The sequence below is a fragment of the Vipera ursinii genome (genome assembly GCF_947247035.1).
Source record: "Vipera ursinii genome assembly, contig: scaffold_359, whole genome shotgun sequence".
NCBI lineage: Eukaryota > Metazoa > Chordata > Lepidosauria > Squamata > Viperidae > Vipera > Vipera ursinii.
Window position 1 is genome coordinate 1 of NW_028148313.1, and position 18,050 is coordinate 18,050.

Sequence of the window (18,050 nt, forward strand, 5' to 3'; positions counted from 1 at the left end):
GGAGGAGATTGGGCAAACTGCACGCCTGCCTTTCATTTAAAGGCTAAATTTCATTTGGCATGAATTGCTTTTCCGTCTGTACTTCCTAAGAGGTTACATGCTAAGCCACCTACTCTGTTTACCCAGCTAATGATCTGTATGTAGTAATTAGCAAGGGAAGGCATCATTAAAGGATTTAGCGTGTAAGAGGACTTGATTGGCATAAAGAAACTTCACGTGTTCCTGGTCTCTGTAAGGAAGAGTCGGGAGTGCTAATTCTCAAAATGTGGTGTTTTTGTTTTTTTCCCTTGATGAGAGAGGCAGAAATAACACTTCAAAACCAGTTCTTTTCTCCCAGGCAGTCTTTTGGATGCTGCTCTTAAGAATGGGGAGGGACTCGGTGGCTCAGTGGGTTAGGACGCTGAGCTTGTCGATCAGAAGGTCGGCAGTTTGGCGGGTTGAATCCCCGAGTGCCGCGTAACAGTGAGTGCCTGTTACTCGTCCCAGCTTCTGCCAACCTAGCAGTTCGAAAGCACGTAAAAATGCAAGTAGAAAAATAGGGACCACTCCGGTGGGAAGGTAACAGCGTTCCATGCGCCTTTGGTGTCTAGTCATGCCGGGCCACATGACCACGGAGACGTCCTCGGACAAGCGCTGGCTCTTCGGCTTTGAAACGGAGATGAGCACCGGCCCCTAGAGTCGGAAACGACTAGCACGCATGTGCGGGGGAACCTTTACCTTAAGAATGGGAAGTGATTAGCAACTTGAAGGGGTTTTAACAGCTTTAAAAGTTGAAGTCCTTACTAATAGTCCTCGTAGTCTCAAACAACAATCCATGTTTTGCCTTTAAAAAAAATATAATGGTATACGAATGGCAGTAACCTTTCCCCGTTTTAGCACAATTATTTTTTAAAAAAATAGCCAAATCTGCATCCAGAAAAAATACACCTGATGTTTACAAATATGCAAAGCTAATGCCTTTTCCTTATTGTCTGAATACTGGAAGTTTTTAAGAAGAGATTGGACACCGGTTTGTCTGAAATGGTATGGGGTTTCCTGTTTGAACGGGGTTGGACTAGAAGACCTCTAAGGTTCCTTCCAGCTCTGTTATTTTGTTATTCCTTAAAATTTCCACAGCATTTAAGGATTCTGCCCTTTGAGCAACTCTAATTAACTTGCCCCACGTCGCCAAAAGAAAAATTCTGAATGAAATGTGTGCCTCCATATGTCACAGACTCCCAGAACTCACAGGGACACTGAGCATGGCGTCATGGGTGGGCAGCTCCCCAGTGCGAGCAGCAACAGAGCGCGAGAATTCTCGGGCAGCCTTGACAGCACAAAGATTTGATTGCCATAGATGTAATATAAGAGAAGAGAAGATAACCTTGATTGTCCTTTTTTTACTGTGGGCACAACGGCACACATCAGAAATGAAATTTAGTTGCCCGCTCTCAAGGTGAACACATACATGACACACACCTAAACATACTATATACAACATACACACCCCTACATATTGTTTTTAGTTGTTGAATTAGTTGTTGTTGTTGTTGTTGTTAGCTGCGAAATCGTGTTCAACCCATCGCGACCCCACTGACGACGTTCCTCCAGGCCTTCCTGTCCTCTACCATCTTCTGGAGTCCGTTTAGGCTCATGCCTACTGCTTCAGTGACTCCATCCAGCCACCTCATTCTCTGTGGTCCTCTTCTTCTATTGCCCTCAATCTTTCCCAGCATTAGGCTCTTCTCCAGTGAGTCCTTCCTTCTACTTAGGTGGCCAAAGTATTTGAGTTTCAACTTCAGGATCTGGCCTTCTAAAGAGCAGTCAGGGTTGATCTCCTCTAGGACCGACCGGTTTGATCACCTTGCAGTCCAAGGGACTTGCAGGAGTCTCCTCCAGCACCACAGTTCGAAGGCCTCAATTCTTTGGCGCTCAGCCTTTCTTATGGTCCAACTTTCACAGCCATACATTGCAACTGGGAAGACCATAGCCTTGACTTTTGTTGGCAGGGTGATGTCTCTGCTTTTTAGTGTGCTGTCTAGATTTGCCATAGCTTCACATAACAAATAAATATTAAACATTGTCCATCTTGAATATATAACAGAAGGAGGAAGCTTCACAAGGTTAATGCTGTGTGGAATGAAATTATGGCTGAATCTAGATGTTCTTCTTCGGATACCACAAAGCCTCCTTCCAGAAGGCAACAAGGAGAACAGGTTGTGAAGAGGATGAGTAGTGTCCCAGATACTCATACGGACCCAGTTCCAACAACGCTTCTGTGATATGTCCTTGATGGGAGGGAGGGAACTGCCAATGATCTTTTCGGCCACTCTCCGCACCGCCTTCCTGTCTGAAGCAGGGAGGCTTCCAAACCAGGCATTGTTCCTCTTACTGTTCCTCTGACTACTGTTGTTGCCTTCATCCTTTTGTAAACTCCTGATGAATGTAAGATTTCCCAGCAACGTTACGGTCAGATCTGCCCTGCATTTAGAGTAGGCCATCGACAGGGGGCTCAGGAGGGTTTTCACACTTGCAACCGTTGTAGCATCCCCATGGTCACGTGATCGAACTTCAGACGCTTTCAGCTGGTTCATATTTATGACCGTCGCAATGTCCCCGGGGTCATGTGATCCACTTTTGCGGCTTTCTGACAAGCAAAGCCAGATTCACTTAACAACCGTGTGACTAATTGAACATCTGCAGGGATTCATTTTGCAATTGTGGCAAGAAAAGTCCTAAAAAGGAGCAGAATTCACTTAACTGTCTCGCTTAGCCGCCGAAATGTTGGGCTCCGTTATGGTCGTAAATCAAGGACTACCTGTAATGGTTCACAGTAACTTGGCTTTTTGATATTCCAGTGGGGTGGAATGTAGTCTGGATTCCCAGCAGGGAAGGGGGTTGTTTTCCAAAGGGCAAAGAGGCAGTGAAGTTTTAGATCATTTTGTGGGCAGGAAGAGAGTTAAGACGTCTCCTCACAGGTATTTCACGGGTGTTTCTTTAGCTGTTGTAACCCCAGACCTGTCTTCCTTTCCTTTCCTTTCCTTTCCTTTCCTTTCCTTTCCTTTTTAGAAAGGTGAGAAACCGCCTCTAATTTAAAGTTTTTGAGGATTAGGGTGGCCCAGAATGATAGCGTTGATGTATACCTCAAGAGAAACCCAAAGGGGTGAATAATAATAATAATATAATAATAATAATAATAATAATAATAATAATAATAATAATAATAATAATAATAAATAATTAAAGTAGCTGCAAAACAGAATCCCGTGAAAGGGGAGAGACCTTGCTCTCCCTGTCCTTCATTGTGTGAATTCATGCTGGGAAGTGCATGTAGGAGACTTCGTCATTGCTATGCAAATCTTAGAAGTGCTGCTTAAGGCTCTCTTGATATTAGCCTTGTGCTGTGGGCCGTACAAAATGAAAACTGGCTCTTTGGAGGATGGTAACATCAGTTCTGATATGGTTGTTTTACATCTGGAAATTACTTAATCTGCGTCCTGCCTTTTTAAGCACTTAAAGACAGAATTATTCTGTTGGGATTTTAAAAATAGTTGGGGGCGGGGGGGGGGGGAAGTGAGCAGATAAAGCATCTTCAGGGAGCTGACAGTCAGTCCCCCCTGCTGCATATCTGGTGGTCGGTCTTTCTTCTTTCTTTCTTTCTTTTTCTTTCTTTCTTTCTTCTTTCTCTCTCTCTCTCCAGTATATTCATTCTATCTATCAACTCCAGGATTGATTGATTGATTCTCATTCTCTCTCTCTCTCTCTCTCTCTCTCTCTCTCTCTCTCTCTCTCTCTCGTCTCTCTCTCTCTCTCTCTCTCTCTCCAGTATATTCTTTCTATCTATCTATCATCTCCAGGATTTATTTATTTATTTCTCTCTATTTCCTTTCTCTTTCCTTCTCTTTTTTCTTTCTTTCTTTCTTTCTGTATTTCTTTCTTTCTTTCTTTCTGTATTTCCTTTCTCTTTCCCTTTTTCTCTATTTCCTTTCTCTTTCCTCTCTCTTGCTTTTTTCTCTGTATTTTCCCTTTCTTTCTTTCTTTTTCTTTCTTTCTTTCTTTCTTTCTTTCTTTCTTTCTTTCTTTCTTTCTTTCTTCTTTCTCAAAGTGTTCACGGTGTAACAAACCCACATTTTCAACTTTTTTATTGATCTGTTGAATTTTTTTGCTCCTCTTTGGTAATCCTGGTGGCGTGCCCCTATCACAAAACGAAGGTTTTCAAAAGCTGTCCAGGGTGAACTTAATTTTTCCCTGTCGCCCATTCAGGTCTCGCTCAAGATCGCCGAGAAGACGGGCACACACCCCCGAAAGGCATCGAGAAGAGAGGAGCGTTCCGACTGCCTATCGTGTGAGCAACAGCCCGGGCATCAGCAGGAGACGCACCCGTTCCAGGTACACCGTGTCCTTGCAGAACATTACTCCAGAACGGGAACACTCAGGCTTCCTTGACTTAGATGGCTTTGTCCAGCTCTTTGCGTCACTTTCTCCATTCCTTTTTAGAATACTGAAAGTCCTTGTTTAACAACCACAGTTGAGGCTGGCAGGCCAGCTATTAAATGAACTGGCTGCAAAGTGAAACCACACCTGTTCTTAACAATCTTCAGTTTTCATTTGGTTTACAGACCTCTGAAATTCGTAGGTGCGAGGATCAGTCGGAAAGTTGCTTTAGAACAGAACAGAATAGAATAGAATAGAATTAAAATAGGAATAGAAGAGAAGAGATGGAATGGAATGGAATAGAATAGAATAACAATAGAATGGAATGGAAAGGGATGGAATAGAATAGAATTAGAATAGAATAGAATAGAATAGAATAGAATAGAATAGAATAGAATAGAATAGAATAGAATAGAATAGAATAGAATAGGACCTTGGAGGTCCTCTAGTCCAGCCCCCTGCTCAAGCAGGAGAAACTATACCTTCTCAGACAAGTGACCGCCAGTCTCTTCTTTAAAACCTCCAGTGATGGAGCTAAACAAGGATATGTTTTAAAAGGAGCCCAGACATTGTTTGGGAATGCTTTCTGCATCAACTTTACTAAAGAGGCTAGGGGGAAAAAAACCTGTGGTCTTCCTTCCCTAGATTTTGTAGATGATTCGGTGCCCCCTTTTCATTACAGATGAGCAACGGAATTAGGTTACGGCGCTGAGACCCCGATTCCGAAGGGCATAAAACCGAGAGATTTATTTTGATTGTGTTTTTTGGACATCCTTTCAGTAGACACCTCTGGGCCCGGGTCCCAATTTATTAATAATAATTGCAAATATAAGCCTGCAAGAAAGCCAAAGAGACAACGCTCATAGACTAAGACACGAGTCCAGGAGGGTGATATATAGAAAAGAGCAGGAGTGACATTGGGCGCCTTTCAGCATCTTTATGGCTCAAATTATTCTCTGATTTAGGAGGCTTTGGTTATGAGGAATGCAAACAGCCCTGACAGAGAGAAATCTTCTCGAGGAAGGCGATGTTTATGGCGTAAGGCAGTCCCATCCATCTCCATTGCCCGAGGTTTTAAAATATGCTGTGTGGGTTGCCTTGTCCCCGCGTGCTGCCTTTACACCCTGGCTTCTCCACGGAGAAATGCCTACCCATTTACATCCACGGCGGTATAACGACGGCGAGATACGTGCAGGAGATCTTAACGCCTCTCCTTCCAAGGGTTGTAAATGTTCAGCCACAAGATAGAAGGACAGGCACAGTTCATTTAGCGACGGTTCCAAGTTAACAATGGGACTGAAAAAAAAGGTGACTTAGGACCACTGTTCGCACTTACGACCGTTGCAGCCTCCCCCGTGGTCAGGTGATCAAAATTCAGACGGTAGGCAGCGGACTCCTAACTTATGACGGTCGCCGTGACCCGGGGAGGGTCACGCGATCCCCTTTTTACGACCTTCTGACAAGCAAGGTCATTGGGGGGGGAAGCCCGATTCTCTTTACAACCCCGTTACTCACTTTTAAGGACCTCAGGGATTCGCTTAACCGCTGTGGCAAGAAAGGCCGTAAAACGGGACAAAATTCTCCGAACGACTCAGCATCAGAAACGTTGGCCTCAGTTGAGGCTGTAAGGTTGAGGACGTCCTGTGCTGAATCGTATTTGCGTTCGGCTTATTCTCAGTCTGTGTTTTTTCAATGCGCATTTATAGCACCCCCCCAGGGAAATGCACCCCCTAAGACTAGCTTGTACCGTGGCCCAAAAATTCAGGAGTCTTAATTAATTAAGAGGACCAGATGTCTTCTCTCATTGATTTGGCTCTCTCTCTCTCTCTCTCTCTCTCTCTCTCTCTCTCTCTCTCTCTCTCTCTCTCTCTCTCTCTCTCTCTCTCTTCTATTATCTATCATTTATCATCTACCATCTCTCTCTCTCTCTCTCTCTCTCTCTCTCTCCCCTCTCTCTCTCTCTCTCTCTCTCTCTCTCTCTCTCTCTCTCTCTCTCTCTCTCTCTCTCTCTCATCTATTATCTATCATTTATCATCTACCATCTCTCTCTCTCTCTCTCTCTCTCTCTCTCTCTCTCTGTGTGTGTGTGTGTGTGTGTGTCACACACACACACACACAAACCAAAAGAGCCCTTAATCGCAGGTAGAGCATCACCTCAATATCAGTGTTTGGGTTTGGCTAGGCTAAAGAAAAGAAGAAATAGGGGAGACTTGAGAGCAGTCTTCCAGTATCTAAGGGGCTGCCACAAAGAAGAGGGGGTCAAATTATTCACCAAAGGACCAGAGAAACCATGGTTGGAAACTGATCAAAGAGAGAAGCAAGCTGGAACGATATAGGTTCTCCTGCTTGAGCAGGGGGCTGGACTAGAAGACCTCCAAGGTCCCTTCCAGCTCTCTTCTGTTCTACCTGTATTTGACATTTATGCTATCTTTTTCTGCACACCACTGAAGCTTCCTATATTGGAAATGTGCAGATAGTCCTCGACGTATGACAGAAACAGGACAAGAAACAGTGGTTGGAAACTGACCAAAGAGAGAAGCAACCTCTCTGAGATTTGTATAGATTCTCCTGCTTGAGCAGGGGGCTGGACTAGAAGACCTCCAAGGTCCCTTCCTGCTCTATTCTATTCTAAAAGTCTCTCTAGGATAGCCATCCTTGCCAGCTCAAAACATCTTTTGCTGGCCTGTCAATTCTGAGCGTGCAACTCTAAAATAGGATAACGTTAACAGCACATTGGGCTTTTGGGTACTTGATGTGAGGAGAGTCAGAGTTGAGTGATAATGATATATCAGGTCACCTCTGTTTATCAAGGCTTGGTACAGGGCCCGTTTAGTGCAGCTGAGACCGAGCTGCCTCCTTTGTCTGCAGAGGGCAAGGAGGTCCCGGTGTAAATTAAGCCACCCCGAATTCCTCCCCCACCCACCCCACTCCTCCCTCCCTGTAATGAAAACTAATGAATTTTTCACAATAACCCGCAACAGATGCTGCGGTCACCCGTCCATGCATGCATCGATCTGAGCGCATCACATCCGCCCCGGTTTGGGGTTTGCTTTCTCTCAATCTTTTCTTGGTTTCCTGATTGATTTATCTGGTGTTTATCCCATCTTCCTCCTTTTTTAAAAAAAATTTGCAAGTGGTGTAGCTATAACCTGGTGCCTCTTTTGGAGGCCAAATATATATATATCTGAAATAGGCTTTCTTCCCTACTTCTTCGGCAAGCGTGGACATTCTATCCCTGCTTATATCTCCGGGTAGAGACTGGAGATTAAGGAGGAAAGTTTGCAGTTGATAACAGAATTGGATATTGTTTCGATTGGGAGAAAATGTTCCCAGCTACAAGGCTGGGTGTTATCTCAACAGCTCAGTAGACGGCCAAGTGTTTAGCTTATCCTCTTGTTTCGTTTCTGTAAAGAGAGAGCTTTCTGTAAAATATCGCCATCTTAACAACAGCAATTTTCGGTTACATTGGCTGGTTGTGCAACCTGGTCAAAGCAACCTCACGCAGGCTGGGAAGAATGGAAGAAAGCTGTTGTTTATGGTGCAGATTCCCTGTTGCGCATATTAAGTCTCAGCCACATATTGGTAAACTTTAAAAAGATCATCAGTGCAAGAAGCAGTACGTTGGTTTCTGTACGAGATGCGTCTTGACCAGGCTCTCGGGATGGATCAAAAGTACAGCGGGAGTCCTTGGGGATCTCTGAACTTGTTGGTTTTCTTGCAGACGTTTCGTCACCCAAACCTGGCATAACCATCAGTGCCAGAGCTGATTTTTATTTTTTTTTATTTTATTACATTTATATACCGCCCTTTCCCGAAGGACTCAGGGCAGTTTACAGGGTGATTGAAAACAAAAATACAAAAATTAAAAACAGATTAAAATATATATATATATTGTCCCTGCATAAGTAAAACCCCAGTTAAAATTAAAATTAAAACTAAAATTAAAATTTGGATCAAGAAACGTCTGCAAGAAAACCACCAAGCTCAGAGGGCACCAAGGATTCCTCATTTCAACTCTGAGCTACAAATGTTCTCCTTTAGTGGAGGAGGTTATAGCTAAACAGTAAGAGAAACGTCTTGGTTGTACGAATGTTGGCCACCATGACTGGAGCTGGCTCTATTCCTGAGACAATTTATTTTTTTTTTGTGCCTTCCGGGAAGCAGCCAGCATTTTCACACCGTTCCCCCGGAGCTTGCAAAAGTTAAAATGGAACGCCTGGAATTTTCCAGGGTCTTCCTGTTTTCATCTGGCACCTGGGCCCGACTTGCACAGTTGGGTTTGGAGGAAACTCTTCCGACAATCGGGGGCTCCTTAGGGAACATTAAGTAAATTAAAAATAAGTCGTTTTTGATGTGAAAGAGAAGATTTAAACGAGAGGGCAATCCGTGGTTTTGGGCTTGGTTGGTTTGTGTTTTCTTGGCCTGTTTTAGACTTAACGGGATTGTGCTGTGTGTTCCTGTTCCCTTCTCAGAAGCCCCCACGAAAAGAAGAAGAGGCGGCTGCACGCCCACGCGAAGTCCAAAGCAAGATCCCACTCGCCTTCCGTCTCCCCAGGAAAAACATCCGCCCATAAGAATTCCAGCCACTCAGCCAGCATCTCTCCTGTGGAGAGTCGAGGATCCAGCCAAGAGCGTTCTGGGTAACAAGCCCCCAAGAGCCCCCATTCCGGCCGAGCGTATAAATAACCCCAAATCAGAAAGCAAATAATGATTAAAAAGTGGGGGGATGCTTTGCTGATTCTCTGCCAGCCAGAGCAAAAATAATAATGATAATCCAAGCTCGGTTCACGTTTCTTCTCCGAACCTTTGGGCCGAACGCGGAAAGCGGGCATTGAGCATGTTAGAATTTTAAATGCTGCAGCATCACAAAGGTGCACTGCGGTTGTTCAGCTGGTTACCTGTTTGACTGCCCTCCTGCGTCTCGTGAAATACCGGAGAGGAGTTGAAGAAGGTTTAGGTAGATAACAGTAGCTCTGTCGATGGGCTCAGCTGGTGGAGTTGAAGTGCGAGGAAAACATGCTGGCTTTTTTCAATGCTCTCCTGCTTAGGAAAAGAAAAAGAACAACCTGCTTACCTCCGGCGGAAAACCAATATTTTTTGTGTGATGCTTCTGCTTGCAGAGGTGGGGAGGGATGGAGGGATGGATGGAGATTGGAGATAGAGATGTATGGATAGATAGGTGAGGATGGATGGAGATTGGAGATGGACAGACAGACTTGTATGGATAGATAGGTTGGGTGGGTGGGTAGACGGATGGAGATTGGAGATATGTATGGATAAATAGGGTGGGTGGGTGAATGAATGGATGGAGATTGGAGATAGACATGTATAGATAGATAGGTAAGGAGGACGGACGGATGGAGATTGGAGATGGACATGTATGGATAGATAGATAAGGCGGGTGGATGGATGGAGATTGGAGATAGACATATATGGATAGACAGGTAAGATGGATGGATGGAGATGGACAGACAGACTTGTATGGATAGATAGGGTGGGTGGGTGGGTAGACAGATGGAGATTGGAGATATGTATGGATAAATAGGTTAGGTGGGTGGGTGGGTGGATGGAGATTGGAGATAGACATGTATGAATAGATAGGTAGGGAGGATGGATGGAGATTGGAGATGGACAGACAGACAGACATGTATGGATAGATAGGTAAGGCGGGTGAGTGGGTGGATGGATGGAGATTGTAGATAGACATGTATGGATAGATAGGTGAGGATGGATGGGTGGTTGGACAGACAGACTTGTATGGATAGATAGGTTGGGTGGGTGGGTAGACAGATGGATGGAGATTGGAGATAGACAGACAGACAGACCTGTATGCAGGAATTCCAACTTGATCTTTTGTTACCCCTGACTGACATGTATTGCCTCCAGTCTGATTTTAATAGGAAATTCGACTGTGGCAAGATTCATTTTCAGCAGCAAACAAGGTTCAATCTTCTCCAATTCGATTTGGAGAAGGATTAGATCAGTACGGAAGCATCAGAATACTTACAGCCGCTTCATTTTTGGAGGCGGTGGGCAGAATGAACTAAAACAATAAGGATGATAGATCCTTTAGAGCACATGAACCAAGATATTAACCCTGCAGAGTTTCATCTGAGTCGCATCAACAACTTATTTTGATAAAATTATTGAAATATTCCCTTTAAAAAATATATAAAAAGTTACCCAGTTATCCGAAAAAGATTTGGGCTGTTTTGTTAAAGTCCGTGCTAGAAAAAGAAAAAAAAATGTGAAGAAGAGCATCAGAGTAAATTCGAATTTTTCTCTCTGCCTTAGCAACCCTGTCTAAGCACATTCTATCAGCAGAGGGAGAGAAAAGCCCAGAGCAGCTCAAATCTCTCTCCTCAGCAGAGTTTGTGGAAGCCATCAAACTCCTCCCTGGCCAGCTGTTTCTTCCATTCTCCAAGAATCCATTCGGCATCTCTCCCACCCACCCCATCCTTGTCCCTAGTTGGAAAGAAAGTTCCAACCAAGTTTTAAGACAGGAAAACCGCACGGAGACCGTCGAATCTCTGAATGGCATTGCAGTCTCTCTGAAGTTATTTGAAAGCCTCGCGTTGGCTCTTGACATCTCAAATCAATTTGAAGGGTTCGGCATGAATAGATGTTTTTGCTGGCTGTCCGTGGAATCCGATTTCCCCTTTGAAGCTTTGCCCGGCTCGTCTCTCAGAGCTGCGTTTTTAATTTTATTTTCTCGCATTTCCATGAAAACCCCGGAACGAGTGTTTTTTTTTCTTCTTCTTCTTCTTTTCCCCCTTTATTTTGGGAGATGTTCCAGGGAATTGTTTCTCTGCCAAAAAAAAAAAAAAAGGTGCAGCCTGGTGTTGTCTGAGAAAACTGGTCATCGGCAAATGTTGCAGAAGTAGCTTAATTTTAATTATTAATTCCATGGGAATATTTGTCGAGAAGATGCCCGTTAAGGATGCACCACTGATGAGAATTTGCAGGGGGAGAGGGTCCAGGCCTTGTGTCAGGAGTCCAACCTAAAATTTCCTCTGATTATATTTTTTTTCCCCACTGATCTTACAAGATGTCTAAAAGGCAGACTAATCGCGTTAATTTCCTGAAAAATGCAGGATGCAAAAACCTTCCAGTTTCCTTCATTCCACCGTTCTTCTGTTTTTCATGTTTAATTGCAGTTGCTCGACTTAACCCGGCTAATTAGTTCATTTTTTTTTCTTCTTCTTTACTTCTCAAATTTTCAGGGGAGTTCCTTTGGAAAAAGAGGGCCAAATCTCTTCGGCAATTGTGTCGTCCGTTCAGAGCAAAATCACTCAGGTACATCTAAACGTGTCCTGGATTTTACAAGGCTTTGCAATTACTGCAGTTCTTGCTCGTCTTGCGGGGTGTCGGGTTAAAATAATGAAAAAAAATAAATAAATGAAATTTCATGGGGAGAAGAGCAGGAAAAACCAAAGGTACAAGTACAGATGAGGTGGAACCTCGCTCAAAAACAGCAACTGTGAGAGTGACCTTGGGGTCCCAGTGGACGATCGCTTAAACGTGAGCCAGCCGTGTGCAGCAGCAGCCAAAAAAGCAAATACAATCCTTGGTTATTATCAACAGAGGCATAGAGTCAAAATCACGTGAAGCATTAGTACCACTTTATAAAGCCTTAGCAAGGCCACACCTGGAAAACTGCATCCAGTTTTGGTCACCACATTACAAAAAAAGATGTTCGGTCTGGAAAAAGTGCAAAAGCTTAAGATGATTAAAGGCCTGGAGACTAAAATACGTGAAGAACGGTTGCAGGACTTGGATTTGGCTAGTCTAGACCAGGGGTCAGCAACCTGAAAGAAGTGAAAGAGCCACTCGGAACTGGTTCCCTCACAAAATGAAAAACTGGGAGCCGCAAAAAATATGTGCGCATGCGCATACATGCAACCATGTGCAGAACAGGGTTTGACTGAAGAGTGGAGCCAAGGCGAGATATGCACCTACCCTGCATATTTGAATTGATTGGTTGAACTTTTTTAGTCCCACTTTTTTTTTGGACTGCACATGGCAGAGGACTGGGAGCCGCAGGAGACGGCTGAAAGAGCCGCATGCGGCTCCGGAACCGCGGGTTGCAGACCTGTGAACTAGACAAAAGAAGGACCGGTGGGGGACGACATGATAGCAGTATTCAAGTATTTGAGAGGAAGGGGGGGGTCATCTTATTTTCAAAAGCACCACAGGGCAGGATAAGAAACAAGTGGATCAAGGAGAGAAGCAACCTGGAATTAAGGAGAAATTTCTTAATGCTGAGAACAAGTAAGGGGTGGAACGACTCGGCTCCAGAAGTTGTGGATGCTCCCATCACTGGAGGTGTCTATGAAAAGACTGGATTGTCACTTGGTGATTAGGAATGAGTGAGTATAGCCCCCCCCCCCCAAAAAAAACCCAGTCTCAAACCCATGTCTTTCTCCAGTTCTTTTACAGACAAATTTTTTTCTGCTCCCAACACTGGTAGACTTTTGATCATCTTCCTTTTCGGTCCTTGCAATATATATATATAAAAAGTCTTAGATCCATCCTCTATGGAGAGTCCCTATCATCCAGTCATGGTTGTCCCAAAGTTGCTTTTTCCAAAAGGCAATTAGACTTTCTTGAACTTAACTTGGAAGGGTTTCTCCCCCCCCCCCCTTGAAAACCTTTCGCTTCAAATCCAAGAAGCTTCTTCGGCTCTAACTGGATGAGAAGCAAAATGTTTTTAAAGAAAAAAACAAACCAAGAAAGTCCACTTGCCTTTTGAAAAAAAGCAACTTTGGGTCTTTGGGATCCGTCTATCTCCCTTCCTTGACTCGTTGTGATGGGCATTTTGGTACTTTTAATCTAGACAATTCCCAAACCCACAACACCTTGCCCTTTTTTTGTAACATTTTTCCTCATTAAAGTTATCATACCGGCATGTCAGGATATTCAGATTATTCCATCTCTTAATATCGGGGGCGAGTTATTACCCCCCCCCCCCGTAGATAAGGCTCGCAATCTGGGTGTCCTCTTAGATTCACAGCTCTCCTTAGAAGATCACATAGGAGCTGTGACTAGAGGGGCCTTCGCCCAGGTTCGTCTGGTGCGCCAGCTGCGACCCTATCTGGACCTGGATGCCTTGCGTACAGTCACCCATGCACTTGTGACCTCTCATCTTGACTACTGCAACGCTCTTTACATGGGGCTGCCCTTGAGAACCACTCGGAAGCTTCAGCTGGTGCAGAGTGCAGCTGCACAAGTGCTTTTGGTGGTCTCCCGATACTCCCATATTACACCTCTGCTCCGTGAGCTGCACTGGCTTCCAGTTGCCTTCCGGGTGAAATTCAAGGTGCTAGTGATGACATACAAAGCCCTACATGGCATGGGTCCGGATTACCTACGGGAGCAGAGAATGTCGGCTGGTGACCCCCAGGGGGAGAGCATTCTCGGTGGGTGCGCCAATCCTTTGGAACCGCTTACCCGCTGAAATCCGGATGGCCCCCGACCTTCGCTCCTTCCGGCGTGATCTAAAAACTTATCTATTCCAACAAGCCGGCCTGGCCTGATGGATTTGGGTTTTAAAATTTTCTCACTTTATTGCTTTATTGTATTCTTACTTTATTGCTCTGTACACCGCCCTGAGACCTCCGGGAGAAGGGCGGTATATAAAACAAATAAATAAATAAATAAATCAGAGTACCAGTAATTACTTTAAAAGTAATTATCTTATGCTGTTAAGTACAGCAGTGGAAAAACAAGGACACTGGAAAAACTGTGATAAGGTTCAGTTACAGATTTGGATATAATAACAATGTGTGGGTTTTTTTTTTCCTTGGTTGGTCAAAGGATTAGAAAGTAGCTTAAATAGGCATATTTTTCCTTCAGCACACTAAGAACAGCACATATAAACTCCCCGTCTCTTGTGCTCAGCTTTCCTTCACGCAACCTGGTCAAGAAAACAATAATGTAGCAATCGCCCTGTTCAGGTTCCCTGTCCTAAAAAAAACAAAACACTTTATCTTTTTTTTTTTATTAATTCCATTTATATCCGCCCTTCTCCGAAGACTCAGGGCGGCTTACAAGCTTAGCAATAGCCTTCATTCTATGTGTATGCCTGCTTATTAGGGCTTTCACACACACCCCAAGCGGCATTATTACAAAGTCAGCTTAATTGCCCCCAACAATCTGGGTCCTCATTTTACCAACCTCGGAAGGATGGAAGGCTGAGTCAACCTTGAGCCTGGTGGGACTCGAACCTGCACTAATGGCAGGCAGCTGGTGGTACTTAAGGAGGCATTAGCCCACTGCTCCACCAAGGCTCTTGGGTTTATTGCAAATTTAATTTGACTTGGTAGGATTGTCTCTAAATATGCTTGGGAGTTTTTCTTCATACATTAATTTCGAGGCATTGCAATGGATGAATTTTAACCATTTGCACCATTTTTCCTAAGCGCGATCACAGAATGGATGTTCCCTTTCCTCTCTGAAAGAAAGAGGATTTTTGATACTCAGATGACTGAAGCCACTGTCGAAAGAGGCTGCTTACCTTTCAAAGGGTGAGATGAAAAAAAAAGCTGTCAAGCTTCATAAATGGAGTCTTGACTTCAAACCTTGGGAAACGACCACCAGTTAAAAGATTCTTTTTTCACTGCTGAGAAAAAGAAACGCAGAATAGGGGTTGTTTTTTTTTTGCTTCCTTGTTTAGAAAACGGGCACGAGAAACTGTGTGTTGAAAGCCTTTTCTGCATTACGAAAATGTTGTAAACATTTTAGTGACAGCCGTGGTTAAAATCTTGGATGTCCTCCTGTTAGCTAAATTTTCCAGAGTGGCTGGACAGAAGCCAGCAATTTTGCAGCACAGCCATGCCAAGGAAATATTTCCAGGCATACTGAAACTGGCCATTTGAAATTTTGGGAGCCAGTTTCTTGCTTTCTCTAGTTGCAAAAAACCTTCACATAATATGCTGAACCACATTTCTCTGCAAAATGTAGAGATGTGGGCAAATCAAGTCTTGTTACACAATGCTGGTTAACTGCTTTGCACGGTTATTTACAGAATAACAGAATTGGAAGGGGCCTTGAAGGTCATTTAGTCCCATCCCCTGCTGAGCAGGAGACCCTAGGCTATTTCAGACAAATGGTTGTCCAGTCTCTTCTTAAAAACCTCCAGTGTTGCGAGCACCCGCAATTTCTGGTGGCAAGTCGTTCCACTGATTAATTTTTCTCACTAGCCAAGAAATTTCTCCATATTTTTAGGTTGCTTCTCTCCTGGATTATTTTCCATCCGTTGCTTCTTGAGTTGCTTTCAGGTGCTTTGGAGAACAGGTTGACCTCCTCTTCTCAAGTATTGGGATACTGCTGTCCTGTCCTTCTTTTCACTAAACTAGATATAACCTAATTCCTGCAATCGTTCTATGTTTTTATACGTAATGATTACAGCATTGATTATAACCAGCCTTCTGCTATCATAATATTTCTTTCTGGAGCAAAAAAACACTCCCAGATTTGTAAGAGAGCACAGTAGGATTCAAGGAGATAGGCGTCCTGCAAGGTAGAATCTAGGAATCGGTGAGAAATAAAACATGAGACATGAGTTCAACCACAGCCAGCATTGGAAAAAGGGCATTGGCAGGTTTGATAGAAGTGTTCTGATCTGACAAGAGTTTCCCCCCCCCCCTTTGGGGCAGTGTCTGTGAAGCCACAGCTCGCCTCTGGTCTGACCTTTTCAGGAGTCGCCCTAAAAATGGCTCCTTTTGAAAAATCTCAAGTCATCCCAAGCAATTAAATGAGACGGCTAGCCAAACGTAGCTTACCTAAAATACGTGGTTTTTTTTGTTTTTTTTTGGGGGGGGGGCCTGCTAGATACCCTTGACAGAATTTGTAAGCAGACTGGAAGCTACAGTACTTGCCCTTCCATTTTACATTTTCTCCATTGAGATGGATTTGTGGAGCCCTTGGGCTCTTCGGTTCTTTTCTTAACAGACATTTCGTTACTGAACTAGGGAACCTTATCAGTGCTAGAAGGGAGTGGGTTTTTTTTCCTTGGGGGGAGTATTTGATCATTCCTTGATTAAGCTTTTTATTTATTGAGTTCCTTGATTGGAGAAATTGTATTGAGATACAGAGGGACACGGTGGTGGCTCAGTGGGTTAGGACGCTGAGCTTGTCGATCAGAAGGTCGGCAGTTTGGCGGGTCGAGTCCCAAGTGCCACGTAGCAGAGTGAGCGCCTGTTACGCGTCCCAGCTTCTGCCAACCTAGCAGTTCGAAAGCACGTAAAAATGCAAGTAGAAAAATAGGGACCGCTACGGTGAGAAGGTAACAGCGTTCCGTGCGCCTTTGGCGTCTAGTCATGCCGGCCACATGACCACGGAGACGTCCTCGGACAAGCGCTGGCTCTTCAGCTTTGAAACGGAGATGAGCACCGGCCCCTAGAGTCAGAAACGACTAGCACGCATGTGCGGGGGAACCTTGACCTTTTACCTTACAGACAGAAAGCAAGCCCCCCCCCTTCCCTTCTAGCATGGATGATGTTACCTAGTTGGGTCATGAAACATCTTCAAGAAAACAGCCCAGCTCAGAAAGCAACCAAGGACCCCACGGTCTTCCTCCTCCACCACCCCGCTCCCTTCTAGCACTGGTGATGTTATCTAGCTGGGTCATGAAACATCTGCAAGAAAACAGCCCAGCTCAGAGAGCAACCAAGGACCCCACGGTTCAGTCCTGAGTTGCAAATATCCCCTTCTTTTGGCAAGGTGGAATCGCTGAGTTGGGTGGTAAGAAGTATGCTTGCTCTGTTGAAGAGATGCTCAGCAAACCTTTGTCAAAGGTTGGTTTGGTTATTATTGCCGTCTGACTTGATCTCGTTTTATGCCTCTTTTGTGTTTGTTGCAGGATCTTATGGCCAAGGTGAGGGCGATGCTTGCAGCTTCTAAAAATATTTCAACCAGTGCCTCTTGAGACGGAAAGGTGGAAGGAAGGAAGAAAAAGTCCTCCTTAGCTGCGGGGGGGGGGGGGGAAGAGTCCTCTTGCAAGGCTGCTGAGTTGCAAAACTTCCTTTGCAGAAAAAACAGCCCTGAGAAGGGAGCATTGTAAATTATGTTCTGATTGGTTTCTCAGTAAGAATTTTACAACAAGCGGTGCCTGTATATTTGTAAATACGACATTCCGGCGAGTGTTAACACGAATAAAAAATGCAGAGAAAATCCTTTTTATTAGCTAAAGGCTTTCTGGAGATTGGTTGTTACTGTTGTTGTTGTTGTTTCTCCTTTTCTTTGTTTCAGATGACCTCATACTCATACTTTTCAATCAGGTTCCTCTAAAGTAGTATGCACAAATTGAATTTAGCAGAACAAAGCGAGGAAATGCTAATAAAAGCAGCAGGCAAAAGGAGGGGGGGGATTAGGCCAAAGGACTGACATTTATTGAGCTGTATAGATTTTGCTTGGAGGGAATAATGCAAAAGGGTCAAAGAGAGCAGATTCCTACTCTTCTCCAGGATGTAATTGGGAGCTGACTTGTAGGGGTTTATGCCCCCCCCCCGTCAGAAAAAAAGCTAGTTATTTAGTTAGCGACAAGCATTCCAAGATTTGGAATAAGACTTCTTAATGCCTTGCTGGAAGAGGAGCTCAAAATTCTCCAGATATCCAGAGCTCTGCCGATAAAAGTA

General features: G+C 44.3%; 1 long non-coding RNA gene across 1 annotated transcript; it reads left to right on the top strand.

Moving 5' to 3' along the window:
* Window positions 1–4,212: 4,212 nt before the first annotated feature.
* LOC310650605 lies at window positions 4,213–17,390 on the top strand. Its single transcript, XR_014494402.1, has 4 exons — window positions 4,213–4,368; window positions 8,886–9,053; window positions 11,637–11,709; window positions 17,276–17,390. It is a non-coding gene; the product is annotated as an uncharacterized lncRNA (long non-coding RNA).
* The last annotated feature ends 660 nt before the right edge of the window (window positions 17,391–18,050 follow it).